Raw genomic sequence first — 15,213 nt, forward strand, 5'->3', positions numbered from 1 at the left:
TTCGCATTTGTCATGGCACATGTGACAGAAATCAGAGGAGTAGGGTGAATGCGGCTGGCGCTCTGCTGTGCGCACGGCCATCTTGGATTTCCGGGAGGGGGTCGGGGGGGGCACTTTGGCGACAGCGGGGGACCGGAGGAGACCGGGGAGGTGAATTATCTCCCATCTGACATGTTTGTTCATGCCAGATGGGAGATAAATAATTTTTTACCGGCGCTGTCATTTACTGTAACGTGATCATCGGTATACAGTGTATACCGGTGATCACGTGAGCGGGGACCGGAAAAAACGGCCTGAATCATGATCTCAAGGGTCTCAGCTACCCCCTGAAACCCCAGAGATTTTCTGACGCTTGGGGGTGCTATTCACTTATTTCTGCCTGCTGTTTATAAACGGCAGATCAGAATAAGGCTACATTAACACGATCGATCCGTTTTTGCGGTCCGCAAAAAATGGTCCGTTGTTTTCATGGATGCATCTGTGTGGCATCCGTTTCCGTTCCGTTCCGTATACGGTCCGTATGTCATTCGTTTGTCATCCGTGTGCCCTCCGTTTTTTGCGTACCGCAAAACAACTGAAGGAGGGCAAATACCTAAATTTACCCAGGATCCATAGCTTCAACCTACATGAGGCGGTCACATGTTCACTCCAGTGCCATTTTCTACTGCTTTTCACAGCGTAGAGCGCTCTGGTGATTTTCCTGTGCTTGTACACTTCATATCAGTCTTTTCTGTCATTATAATGGTAGAAAGACACATAATATCCCAATCTCCTGCATTTTGTAATTTTGCACCCTTTGGTGCCTTTCATGTGGCACTAAGGGGTGCTTAGCCTTGTATTTAGCCAAAAAAATAATTAAATTTAAAAAAAAATGACTCCCCCTATTTTTGATAGTCAGCTAGTGTAAAGCAGACAGCTGCAGCCTACAGACCACAGCTGGCAGCTTCACCTTGGCTGGAAATCCAAAACTGAGGGCACCCCACGCTGTTATTTTAAATTAAATAAATAATTAAAAAAAAAAAAATTTGGATCACCAGCCAAGGTAAAGCGGACAGCTGGGGTCTGATATTCTCAGACTAGAGAAATCCATGATTATTGGACTCTCCCCAGCCTAAAAATAGCAGGCCGCAGCCGCCCCAGAAGTGGCACATTCATTAGATGCGCCAATCCTGGTGCTTCGCTCCAGCTCATCCCGTTGCCCTGGTGCGGTGGCAAGCGGGGTAATATATGGGGTTAATACCAGATGTGTAATGTCACCTGGCATCAAGCCCTGGGGTTCGTGATGTCAGGCGTCTATCAAATACCCGACATCACCAACCCAGTCAGTAATAAAAAAAAAATAGATGACAAACATATTTTTATTTGAAAAAACACTCCTCAACACATTCCCTCTTTCACCAATTTATTAGAAAGAAAAACAAATCCAGGTCTGGTGTAATCCAAGGGGGTCCCACGACGATCCATACCATAGTCAATGTCCCAGTCAATGAAGAACAGAATGTTCCATATTGGCTAGGAGAGCAGTGCAGTGACCTGAGCTAACATCAATAGGTCAGTCCAGGTCACTGCAGGGCATGACGAGTGCTGCTGTCAGGAGGTTAGATGAGATCATTACCTGCTGTGACGATCTTCTGCACTCCTGACGTCAGCGCTGTCACTGCAGGGCATAACGAGCGCTGCTGTCAGGAGGTTAGCGAGGTACATTACCTGCGGTGATCGCTGCATTCCTGACATGAGCGTTGTCACTGAGTTCAATGACCGCCGCCTTCACAAACCAAGTATTGCGGGAGCCTCTGAAGTCACCGCTAGTGACAGTCTCGGGTCGGCAGTGAGAGGAGATGTGACAAGCGGCAGCCATGGAAGACAGTAACAGCGGTGACGTCAGGAGGGTAGGACTTCATCACCGCAGATAAGGAACTTTACTAATCTCCTAACGGCAGCGCTTGTCATCCCCACGGCTGCTGACACTGCAGTTTGGGAAGCTGTGGACACATTACAGTGCGAGCAGCTGCGGACACTGCTGAGCGGGCAGCTGCGGACACACTACAGTGCGGGTGTACCGCCCCATGCTTGGCAGCTGAGCCGCTTGGATCCGGACCTTCAGTGGGTGGCTCGAGGGTCTCCAGACCCGGGGGTCCTGCGGTCACTCCAATCAAAAGGGGGTTTGTGGTTTGGGAACGTAATTGTACGGCCGGAGCCGTGTTAAGCTCGTGATACCACCCACGGTGTGTGGTGATATTAGACAACACCGCTGCAGTTCCTGGCCCGTGGTATCACTGAGCCGTGGCGGTGGCTTTCTATCCCCTCGTTGGGCTGTTGCCTTCAGTCGGCACTTTGGGTGGGCCATGAGCTCAAGACCTCGCCGCAATCAGTTAATTAGCTAGCTTCCAGTAGCTTCTGGACCTAGCTTCAGGGTCTGAGTACCCCCCTTTGTGCTCCGGTTTCCGAGTCAGTTCCCCGGGTCGGTACCGGCGGGCCACTACCCTGTCCCGGTCCACCTCGGTTCCACCGAGTCGTCTTCCCGGCTCCTACAGACAGAGGCCTCCGTCTGCCTCCTAGCCAGAGGTACCAGGGCTCCTACCCTGGCACCTGCTCAAATTGGGTTTTCTCTCCTCTGCTGGAGCTGCACACAGCTCCAGCCCACACACCTCTCCAACTTGAACTCTGAAACTGAACTGTCAGAACTGAACTGCAACTTTCCCGCCCCAGGCTCTCTGAGACTCCATGGTGGGCGTCTTCCAACCGCCTGGTTCTGCCCCCTGGTGTGTCCATCAAGCTCTGAGGGGGGTGACTAGGGTTTATGTGTTTGACTGTGTGTTACCTATGAGGGACAGGTGTAATGCGGGGCCCTATCTGTGACTACCTGGCCCGGCCAGGGCATCACACGGGCATATGCTGAAACTGCAGTGTGGGCAGCTGCAGACACACTACAGTGCAGGCACCTGCGGACACTGCTGAGCGGGCAGCTGCGGACACACTACAGTGCGGGCATATGCTGACACTGCAGTGTGGGCAGTTGTGGACACCGTACAGTGCGGGCAGCTGCGGACACTGCTGAGCGGGCAGCTGCGGTGCTGGAGCTGGAGCGGGACACAGACTGCAGTGGCATCCGACGGAGGTCACACGGAAGTGCTTCTGTGTGGCTTTCGGGGATTTTTACACACGTAGCCAGGGTACACATTGGGTTACTAAGCAAAGCGCTTTGCTTGGAAACCCAATATTTACCCTGGTTACCAGCTTACCGCAGGCTGCCAGCGATGGCTCCCTGCACACGTAGCTGTGAAAAGCCACGTTTTTGGTGATCAAACCGTTCTCGAACGTAACTCGAACTGCCAAACGTTTAGCAAATCATTTGAGTTCGTCGAACGACTCGAACACCCCCAAAATCACTTGAACATGAAATTGGCGAACCTCGAACATCGCTTATCTCTAGTGCTGTTCAGGTTGCAGATTCTAACACTTCGCCCAAATGGTTTCTCTGGTGCCTGATATCAACACAGGCAGACTCAGGCGTCGACCTGCTGTGTGCTGATTCATAGGCAGGCTAGCAAGAATTAATCTCTGCTAGTCAGCTTGTTCCTTTGGTCACATGTTGTGAGGAAACCTATGACATCTGCTCCCCTCCTATTTATGCTGGTTAAAATCTTCCACACATTTCAGCTATAGTTCTTTCTATATTGGTCTGTGAGGTGTGGTGTCCCAGACTTGCTGGTGAAAGTTGTGCTCATTGATTGGTACAGTTGTGGAGTTTACCCCTGTTGTTTTGTAGCTTCCTTCCTGCTCTTGTTTTTCCTCCTGCACATTTTATTGTCTTTACCTTTGTGTGTGCATGCTGTGTGACAGAGGTTTGCTTTTCACCTGTCTGTCTTTTTCTGTAGGCTTCATCCCACTTCTGTCCCTTCCCACCCTTGGGGGAAAAGGAGGGAGAATCAGATCAAGACTGGTCAGGAGCAGGGCCAAGAAGACTCAGATCTCGCCACCATTAGGATTATGCCTGTGGTTAGGCATAGAATAGGGCCCCCTAGCTTGAGGGATAGCCTAGGTGCCCTTGTGACCCACTATCCCATAGTTATTGTGACAATAAGATTCTCTAGAGGAATTTTCTTTTTTTTATTGCATGATATCTCGTGCTTTATGATTAGTCAATGCCATGAAGGGAAAAATACACACTCCCACGGAAGGACCTCTGCTAATGCCCCCTTAGTATATCAACACCCTTTATCAAAGTGTGCAAAATTATTAGGCAGGTTGTTTTCCTCAGGCAAAATGGGGCAAAAACAGAGATTTAACTGACTCTGAACAGCAGAGGCATATAACGAGGCTGCTATGAGACCCATAAGTCAAGGGCCCCCTAATCTACTGGCCCCTCCACTCGTTCATCTCTATGAGCTTCCAAGGTGCCAATACAGTTGAAAGCAATAATGAAAGTGGGAGCGCTCTGCTGATGCTCCTCCATCATTATTTCTGGACACCTGACATCTCAGCTCAGAGAGCAAGATGATATCACTACAGGGCGCTCACTCTGCCAAGATGAACAGTGCTGTCGACTACTTACCAAGGAGATTGGAGTAGACAGAAGTTGAGGTTTTGGGGTTTTTGTTTTTTTTGTTTTTTTAAATTAATGAGCACACTGGTGGCCGTAATAGTATATGGATGACTATGGAGTGCGGATTATTCTATATGAAGGACTATGGGGTGTGGATTATTCTATATAGAGGACTATTGGGGTGCATTACTCTGTATGGAGGCTGAATAATATAATACACAGGAATATGGGGCTTCATTATAAGACATGGAGGACTATGAAGGTGTATTATAATACATGTAGGACTATGGGGGTGAATTATAATACATGGATGACTATGGGTTGTGCATTATTCTCAATTGTGGACTATGGAGTTTGCATTTTACTATATGGATGACTATATGGGTGCATTATTCTATTTGAAGGACTATGGGGTGCATTTTTCTATGTGGAGGACTATGAGTTGTGCATTATACCATATAGAGAACTATTGGGTATGCGTTATTCTATATAAAGGACTATGGTGGATTCATTATACAATATGGAGGTATTCATTATTTTATATGGAGGATTATGGGCTCTGTATTATACTATACAGAACCTGTGGGGTGTGCATCATTCTATAAGGAGGACTATGAGGTGTGCATTATTCTATATGGAGGACTATGGGGTGTGCATAATTCTATATGCAGGACTATGGGGTGTGCATTATTCTATATGGACAACTATGGGGGTTTATTATTCTATGTGGAGGATTATAGGGTATGTGTGACGCCCTGGACTAGCCAGGTGGTCACAGGTAGGTCCTTGCACAAACACCCTTCCCCTAATAAGGTGACATCAGCCAACCTAAAACCCTGAGTCACCCCTCTCAGGTCCGGACGTTCACACCAGGGGGCGGAGCCAGGCAGTTGGCCTCGCCCACCGAGGAGTTCAGATGGCCTGAGGCGAGAAAAACACAAGCAGATCAGTTTTGGAGGTGAAAGAGAGAGGAGTTAGTAGAGAACATCTGTCAGGGGTCTGGGTCGTAGCCCAGATACCCTGTGACCAGGAGGTAGATGGTGGTTGTCGCCTGGAGGAGCCGGGAAGACGGCTGGTGGAACCGTATGGGACCGGGAAAGGGTAGTGGCCCGCCGGTACCGAACCGGGGAACCAACTGGAAACCGGAGCACAAGGAGGGGTACTCAGACCCAGAACGAGGTCCAGAAGCCACTGGACCACGTCGAATTCACTGATTGAGGTCTGGATCTTAGGTCCTTTCCCGTCCCAAGACCCGAAAGACGGCAACAGCCCACCGAGAGGGATAGAAAGCCACCGCACAGGCAGAGAGATCCCACGGGCCAGCGCCTGCGGACAAACGGGTTCCCCGACACACATAAAGCCGGGGAGCGGACTACCGTTGCTGAAGCATAGGCAGTCAAGTTCTACAAAAAGGGGTGCAGGAGAAAGGCGGGGACCACCAACCTGGTGGGGGAACCAAGCGAGGCCGGCTGCGGGCACCAACCACCATCCTTTTGGTTTACCAAAGACTCCGGTGTATCTGTCATAGTGAGTACTACAGTGCCCTCGGGCTGCGCACCGCACCGCACCGCACCAACACGCCTGCACCTCGCAACCACCGGGTCCCGGGACCATCACCCCCTGCCCACGGAGGGGTCAACACCAGGCTGCACAACACCGTCCCCGGGAGCCTAGTTAATGGCAGCGGTGGTGTCCACATTCACCACAACCCGTAGGTGGCGTCACGCCTCAGCCGTGAACCTCCCCACCGAAACCCCTACACGTAGCGCCAAGCTTCCCTTCAGAGCGATGTGACCCCCAGGTTCGGAGACGCTCAAGCCACCCACTAGAACGAGCCCGGATCCGAGCGGCTTGGCCGGCAGCCGAGCGCAGGGCGGTACATATGCATTATTTTAAATGGAAGACTATGGGGGGCAATATTTTGTCCATCCTCCATGGCTTCCTGCTGTGAAGTCTATAAAAAAGCAAAAAAGAATATCATTACTTACAGCAAGATGGAATTGCAGCTGTATATTGCTCAGGCCAAAAGACTACTACTACTCCAGCAGGATACAGATAAACCCCCACTAAGTGGAGGCATCACAGGTGCAGGAGGAGCAAATCACACTCACTTCCAAATATGGAGGAGGCGATTGCTGGATGGTATAACTGCACACTAGTGGCTTGCATAGAGCACTGCTCACACTAGCAGACGCACAGTCACAAACCTGCAGCCTATTAGGTGACGCCCATACTATTAGATCAGGCGGGCTGCCAAGCCGTTCCCCCACTGCTCGTTACTTAGGGACAGAAACTCTGATAGCAAGGCCTAACAAAAAGGGGCCTGGCTGTATCCTGTACAAAAAAATATATATGAGGTTTTTTGTTAGCGTTATAGCCATAAGACGTAAGCCTACAACCCTCGTCACGGGAACCTCATGCTTGTAGGTCCCTACACTTTTTTTTTTTATATTATATATAGTGTAGGGACCTACAAGCATGAGGTTCCCGTGACGAGGGTTGTAGGCTTACATCTTATGGCCATAACGTACCACTCTGAGGGTGACCTGTTAGCTCACCTTCCTAGCACTTCTGTGTTCGGATAACCCCCTGACCTGAAGTACCATGGGAGTCTATCCAGGAAGTCGGACCTGCCTTTTCTCCTCTGTGTTTGGCCTGTGTGCCGGCAGCGTGGACCAGGTGAGATGGCTTCAGGCTCTGTCTCCTTATGGGTCCCTGCGTGGCTGCTGAGGCTCGGACTCGGTGTGGTTGGTGAGGTACTTGTAGTTCCCCTCACCGGCAGGTTCAGCAGATAGTTACACTGGAGTCTGCTCTAGGGAACTGTACCCTGTACGTGCCTAGTCACCAGAAGCACCTCTTTCTCTGAGTACCTGGGACCATTCTTCCCCGCCAACTGTCACTACATGTGCAGGGTCTGACTAGTGGCACCTCTTGAAAAGATTTGAAAGCTAGCCCCCTCTAGAGACTACCCAAGGGTCCCCTCTAAAGGTGTGGGAGACCTGGTTGCTATGTGTCTGTGTGTACACACCTCATTCTGGCCCTTAGGATTACCTGGAAGTACTGTCCCAGCATGGGTGTAGTACTCTGTGGCGCCTGACCGGGTCAGGGGCGCCACATTCCCTCTTGGTTATTGACAGCACGTCCTCGGGCTGCAAAGACAAGAAAATAAAATACAACTTTTCCCACACAGGGGAGATTTTTACATATAAACATACCAGGTACCATACCACCACCACCCACCACCCACGAGTCTTTAATCCAAAACCTGTATACGGAGTGATCACCAGTCGTTTTGGTGACCTGGTCTTGGCCTGATCCGCCGCAGACCATTCCAGTGACAGTCCTTTTTATCCTGGTGGCGTAGGGTAGGCCTCATAAACAGGCATACCTGCTTCGTATTTGTGTTGGAGATCAGGCCCCATAAACAGGCTTGCCCCCTTGGTGGTGCAGAGCAATGCCCCTCAAGAGGCAGACTCTAACTATGTACACTGCGAGAGTTTGTGGTTATAGCCAGTTCATAACCTATGGTCCATATAAAGTGCACATAACCAGATGCTAAAAATATTTAAAAGAGTTCACGCAAAAGTCCTTGCGGGCACATTTTTCTTAAACGTTACTTTTAACTTTAAAAACATTTTAAACTATACTTTTTAACTAAGTTGTCTAGACTGAATTCCACCTACCAAGGTCAGTGCTGGGTACTGGGGTGCACTGATCCTTGGAGGTCGTGTCATGGGCGTCCTCTGGCAGTGGGGACAATGGGGACCTGGTTGAATCAGTGGGGGTGGAACCTGGGCTTACTGAAATTCTCTTTGGACATGGCACCACATCCAAAGCGAACCCGCCTCTCTCCCCTTGAATTTCACCATGTCCCCCATGTATAGGTCACGGCCAGGGTGACCCCGCTGCAAATGGGATTGCATGTCCCGCCGGGACACAAAATATCCCCTCTTTTACCCCTGCTTCCACTATGAAACCCCACCCCGAGTAGCAATTGAACTCCTCCACTACTCCCAGGTGGAGGGGACCTGGAGCCTGGGACCTGGCATGCCGCAGGGACTGCTTTTCTTGCAGGTCCCGGGCTTCCAACTGCTCACTCTCTGGAATGGGATTCACAAGGGGCCTTGGGCGACCGGCTCACACCCGTCGTCACTCTCTGCGGGCTTGTGTTGCTGATATGGCCTCGGGGTGGGCCTCCCTTCACAGCGACATCACCTGGTCATCAACAGGACACCAGGTAAGGGAAGCATTTTGTACCTCTTCCCCCCTGCTGTGATTTGCTATGTCCTGGTTAGGTCGGGTAGGCTGCAGGACCTCTTCTCCCTCCCTGGCGGAGGGTGCAGCGACCTCTTCTGGTCGATGGGGAAACAGCAGCATTCGGGTAGGCTGTAGGACCTGTTCTCCCTCACTAACGGAGGGTGCTGCAACCTCTTCTGGTCGGTTGGGGAACAGCAGCGCGGCCTTAATATGGTCTCCCTCTCTTTCAGAGGGTGTTGCGACCACCTCCGGTCGGACAGGTGATGGTGTGGTGGCTGCCACGGGCTGCAAGACCTACTCTCCCTCCTTAGCGGAGAGTGCTGCGACCTCTTTCGGTCGGTGGGGGAAGAGCCGCGTGGCCTTGGCTTTAGATACACCAATATGTCCTCCCTCTCTTTCAGAGGGTGCTGCGACATCCTCTGGTGTCAGCTCTGGGGTCGAGCCTTCGGCAGCCGAGCAGGATGGTGGCAGGACTTCAGGATCCCTCTCCAGCGGAGAGGGTGCTGTGACCGCTTCAGGTCGGGACGGCAGCTCAATGACCAGGTCTTTAGCAACAAGGTGAGCTGAGGGCAGGGCATCCAGATTCCTCTCCCGCGGAGAGGGTGCGGCGACCGCTTCACTTCGGGACGGCGTGGGCGTTGCACCGGCTTCCGATGGCAACGCTGGTGGGATCATCATATCCCCAGGTAGGGCAGGGGTAGTTCTGGACTCACCCGGGGTCGTGCTGGAGACATCCAGTGGTGGGGTCGCTGTCGCTGATGGTGATTTAAGATGAGCATGGGCGGCGCCTCCAGGCGGGCCTCGCTGCATGGACAACCCCAAGTTTCGGATCGCCATTAACATTCTGTGCCTCCAGGCGGCTACTTCTCGTTTCCGCTGTTCCTCCATGCGGTCAGCAATTTTCTCCACCTCTGCTTCCAGCTCCTCTGCTAACATGGGCCTTGACCAGCCCTGCTCCTTCTGATCACCTTCTGCTGACGCCATCCTGCTCCTTCCATTGCTCATCAGCTTTTGGCCTTAGTTTCGTTTTTGTTTCTCCTCCCACAGGACTGGGGACGTCCCAGCAGTCCGTGGACAGATCAGCCCTCCCATTTCCTCTCATGGGCTCAGAGCGCTCTGGGAATCCTGGGATGGTCACTCCTCTCCGTGGGCGGTTACTTCACCTGCACGAGCTGCAGCTTTCTGATGACGCACTTTCAGCGGTGGCAAAAGAAAATGACGGCGGTTCAAATTTTTCGATCGGACCGCCAAGGCACACTGTCACCCGTCTGAACGGGTCTAGTCCACGATCCTGTTCGTGACACCAAAAAAGAAAAAGATGTAGCAGGGATGTCGATCCAGCTTCAGGGACGCCACAGGGTTTCTTCAGTATGGCAAACAGGTATGTTTTGTATGTGTCGTGACGCCACTCACGGTTTGCGGTCAGGGATATGGATGACCGCCACTGCAGATTTTACGAGCGTATGGTGCTGATGGGGTCTGCAGTCAGATGATGTGGCCTGCTGTGAGTGAGGCAGGCCCCAGGGGCTCGGGTGAGCAGAGTAGCGGGTCCGGAAAAACACAGGCTGAGTCCAAAAGTCTTTAACTGGTTTTTACTCACTTCTGATGTTATGGTGATCTGACCCGGGCGTCGCTGTGATGATCCAGGTAAAACCAGTGGCTCCTTTGGACCAGTCTGAGGGTGACCTGTTAGCTCGCCTTCCTAGCACTTCTGTGTTTGGATAACCCCCTGACTTGAAGTACCATGGGGATCTATCCAGGGAGTCACAACTGCCTTTTCTCCACTGTGTTTGGCCCGTTTGCTGGCAGCATGGACCAGGTGAGATGGCTTCAGGCTCTGTCTCCTTATGGGTCCCTGCGTTGCTGCTGAGGCTCGGACTCTGTGTGGTTGGTGAGATACTTGTAGTTCCCCTCACCGGCAGGTTCAGCAGATAGTTACACTGGAGTCTGCCCTAGGGACCTGTACCCCGTACGTGCCTAGTCACCAGGAGCACCTCTTTCTCTGACTACCTGGGACCGTTCTCCCCCGTCAACTGTCACTACACGCGCAGGGTCTGACTAGTAGCAGCGCGCTCATCTACCTCGCGACCGGCATGCTCCACTACCAGACTGGTTCCACTACTTTCTTCCTGACAACCTCTGCACTTTAGCTCCCAGCCCCTCCACTACACCTCATGAAAAGATTTGAAAGCTAGCCCCCTCTGGAGACTACCCAAGGGTTCCAGCTAAAGGTGTGGGAGACCTGGTTGCTATGTGTCTGTGCGTACACACCTCATTCTGGCCCCTAGGATTACATAGAAGTACTGTCCCAGCATGGGTGCAGTACTTTGTTGCGCCTGACCGGGTCAGGGGCGCCACAATTGCCATTAGATGAAATTCATTTGATATGGCGTCTTCTAAAGAGTATCTAAGCATGATGATAATGTTAACTTTAGCGTCACATTCTGTTTATCTTTGCAAGCACTCCGAGTTGGTTTTGACAGCACAAAGAACTTCAAAACACTTCACGAAATATACTGTAAATAGATATTGCTTTACCTCATTGACCTGTGGACCAGTTTTTTATTCTATGCTTTCCCCAGAGTAGCAAGAACATTAATAAATTAGTGTACTAGATTATTTTGCGACTAGTTATAAATAGCATAAAATGTATGTGTATGCATGAAAATGATTTTGACTATTTATAGTATCTCGTATATTTACTTTGACCTTTCCCAGGCATTAATGTGATCATATATTCTTATTTTGATATTCCTTAGATCTTCCAGTATTACTCATTCCCATGCTAATAAGCATTTATTTCTTGAATATAGGGCAACTATCACAAATTTCCTGGCTCCATATAGTCAGGGCAACTAGACTGGCTCTTTTAAGTCTGTATAATGTTAAGCAACTTTCATCTTGTTTCCTGTTGAATAAAATTTGTAGATGCCTGTGAAAAATGTCCAAACTTTTTTGCAAATATTATGATTTATAGGAGGACTGATTTTAAGAGTACCATGGGCACTGCAGCATTTAACAACTGAGCGGAGTCAGAGGTTATGTGACAGGTCATGTAACAAACAAAAGATGGTTGCAAATTTGTAGGTTGTTGGAGAAGGGGCATAATAGCATTACATTCTTTCATTTTACATTGTTCATCCTACGCCATTTGCCAATTTACCAGACCCCCAAAATGAATAACACATGCTAAATAAACAAAAATCATGCCTACAGTGACAACACTGTTTAATAAGGGATGGTTATATATATATATATATATATATATACACACACAGTACAGACCAAAAGTTTGGACACACCTCCTCATTCAAAGAGTTCTCTTTATTTTCATGACTGAAAATTGTAGATTTACATTGAAGGCATCAAAACTATGAATTAACACATGTGGAATAGGTAAAATATATCTTTGTACCATGTTAGCCAGTAGAGATAACAAAAAAAGTTTGTTTAAAAGAACTGAGAGTCCTCAGTGGTTGATACCTTTTAATGGCTAACTGAAAAGATGGTAATAATAGCAAGCTTTCGAGTCAGTCTCGAAAGCTTGCTATTATTACCATCTTTTCAGTTAGCCATTAAAAGGTATCAACTACTGAGGACTTCAGTTCTTTTAAACAAACTTTTTTTTATCACATGTGGAATGAAATACTTAACAAAAAAGTGTGAAACAACTGAAAATATGTCTTATATTCTAGGTTCTTCAAAGTAGCCACTTTTTGCTTTGCTTACTGCTTTGCACATTCTTGGCATTCTCTTGATGAGCTTCAAGAGGTAGTCATTGGAAATGGTCTTCCAACAGTCTGTAAGGAGTTCCCAGAGATGCTTAGCACTTGTTGGCCCTTTCGCCTTCACTCTGCGGTCCAGCTCACCCCAAACCATCTCGATTGGGTTCTGGTCTAGTGACTGTGGTGGCCAGGTCATCTGGCGTAGCACCCCATCACTCTCATAGCCCTTACACAGCCTGGAGGTGTGTTTGGGGTCATTGTCCTGTTGAAAAATACTTTTGGTCTGTACTGTATATATATATATATATTACACTACAGTTCGAAAGTAACTCTTTCTGTGTTTCTTTAACTCTCTACAGGTAGTTCTTGGCTTGTGACAACAATTATTTTCACTCCTCTGTGTGAAATCCCTTCCGGATTATGGCCCCAACAGTGTTCACTGGAACATTGAGTAGTTTAGAAATTCTTCTGTAACCAATGCCATCGGTATGTTTTCCAACAATATGGTTGCGAAGGTCTTGAGACACCTTCCTGGTTTTACCCATCAAGACTTGTTTCTGGTGTGTCACCTTGGTAATGAGACACCCTTTTTAAGGCCAACAGTTGAAACAGCTACTATGTGCCCTCCTATTAATAATATCAATAAATTGTCAACTGTACATCTGTCATGCTCCCCGGGTCCCCTGCCTTGCTTCCCGGCTCCCCTGCCTCGCTCCCCGGCTCACCTGCCACGCTCCCCGGCTTCCCTGCCTCGCTCCCCGGCTCCTCTGTCAGGCGTCCCCCGCTCCACAGCCTCCAGCCCCCATCACCTGCGGTCCCCAGGCGGCTCGGTCCCCGCTCCCGGCGCCCGTCGGCAGCTCTGCTCCAGGCCGGCTCCCCTGCCTCCTGTTCACCGCTCCCTGCCCTGGATTTTGGCACCCGGGCCTCGCGCATGCGCATTAGGGCGCGCGCGCGGTCATTGACCCTTTCTTAAAGGGCCAGTGTCCTCCAACAGGATATTGAAGGATCAGGTACTGGGTATATAGGGGGATCCTTTCCAAGTGGGCGGGGCCTGTTCTTCGTGTTTTCTAAGCTAGGAGTCAGGTCTCCTTGTGTCTGTGATATACTCACCTATCTCTCTCGTAGAGTCGATCCTGCCTCGCCAACCGGTCCTGACGATACCCGAACCCCGAACGGTGACGGCCTGCCATCCCGTCAGTTCCTGCCATCTCCGATCCCTGTGGTGACCCGTCTTCTCGCTCCATTGGTTCCGGACTCTGCCTGACGACATCTCGGCCTCCGAACCTGAGCTCCGTCACCCAGACTACCATCAGAGACCCCGTGGTCCCAGGGACTTCTTTACTCCACTCCTCTAAACGGACTGTCCTGCTAGTGCTCCGGCTACCGGGCACCTTGCCCTCGGTGAGGTGTTCAGCCCAGTGGATCCACCTCCTGGGTCTGCCCGTCCACCTGGCCCTAACAGTAAGAACAGGCCATGGATCCCGCCGAAGCACTAGCGGCCTTGCAGCAGGAACTCACACGCCAGCGCGAGACCCAGACCCGCATGCTGAACTTCATGTCTTCTGTGGATACCCGCCTGAACACGCTACAAGCAACGGCAACATCCTTGGCATCTCAGGTTTCCACTGTACAATCCACGGCCACAGCTCCCGTGGCAGCCTCCTCGGATGCTTCCAGACTTCGTTTGGCCTCACCACCCCGGTACGCCGGAGATCCCAAGACCTGCAGGGGATTCCTAAACCAGTGCTCCCTTCATTTCAAGCTGCTTCCGCACTTGTTTGCCTCCGACCAAGCCAAGGTGGCGTTTGTGATGTCCCATCTAGAGGGTGAGGCACTGGCCTGGATGAACCCCTTGTGGGAAAAGGAGGACCCTGTGACTACCAACATCCAGGACTTCCTGCAGGCATTCAGAAACACCTTTGATGAACCTGGACGTGCCGCTGCATCCGCCTCATCACTCCTCAGGCTACGTCAGGGGACTACGACGGTAGGGCAGTATGCCATCCGCTTCCGCACTTTGGCCTCAGAATTGGGGTGGAACAATGAAGCCCTCACCGCCGCCTTCTGGGAAGGACTCTCCAGCCGTATTAAGGACGAGCTGGCAGGCCGCGATGTTCCTTCCACCCTGGATGCCCTGATCGCACTAGCCACCCGCGTGGACCTCAGATTCCAGGAACGATCCAAAGAGGTGTCCCGTGAGAGACGTCCGATACGGCATTCCTCTCCTCCGCAGAAGCCCGCCGTACTCCAGTCAGCGTCGTCTGGTGTCTCTGTCCACGAGCCCATGCAGATTGACCGTTTGCGGCAGTCCGAACAACGCCGAGCAGAACGGCTCGCCAAGGGCCTCTGCTTCTACTGCGGAGAGGGCACACACCTTCTACGCTACTGTCCAGAGAGGCCAGGAAACTCCAAAGCCTAGGGTTGGTAGGAGAGGCCACCCTAGGTGCTGGGACTCTCTCAGACCCGGTTACGTGGACTGTTCAAGTGACAACGGGAGAGACGCGGTTCACGGCCGAGGCGTACCTCGATTCCGGGGCAGCAGGCAATTTCATCCAGCAGGCCACGGTGGACAAGTACCAGGTGCCTGTTACTCCACTCGACAAACCCCTCGTGATTGCCTCTGTAGATGGGAGACCCCTCTCTGACACCATCTCGTGGATCACCAAGCCGGTGGAACTACGTATC

The sequence above is a fragment of the Anomaloglossus baeobatrachus genome, chromosome 1 (genome assembly GCF_048569485.1).
Source record: "Anomaloglossus baeobatrachus isolate aAnoBae1 chromosome 1, aAnoBae1.hap1, whole genome shotgun sequence".
Taxonomy (NCBI): Eukaryota; Metazoa; Chordata; class Amphibia; order Anura; family Aromobatidae; genus Anomaloglossus; species Anomaloglossus baeobatrachus.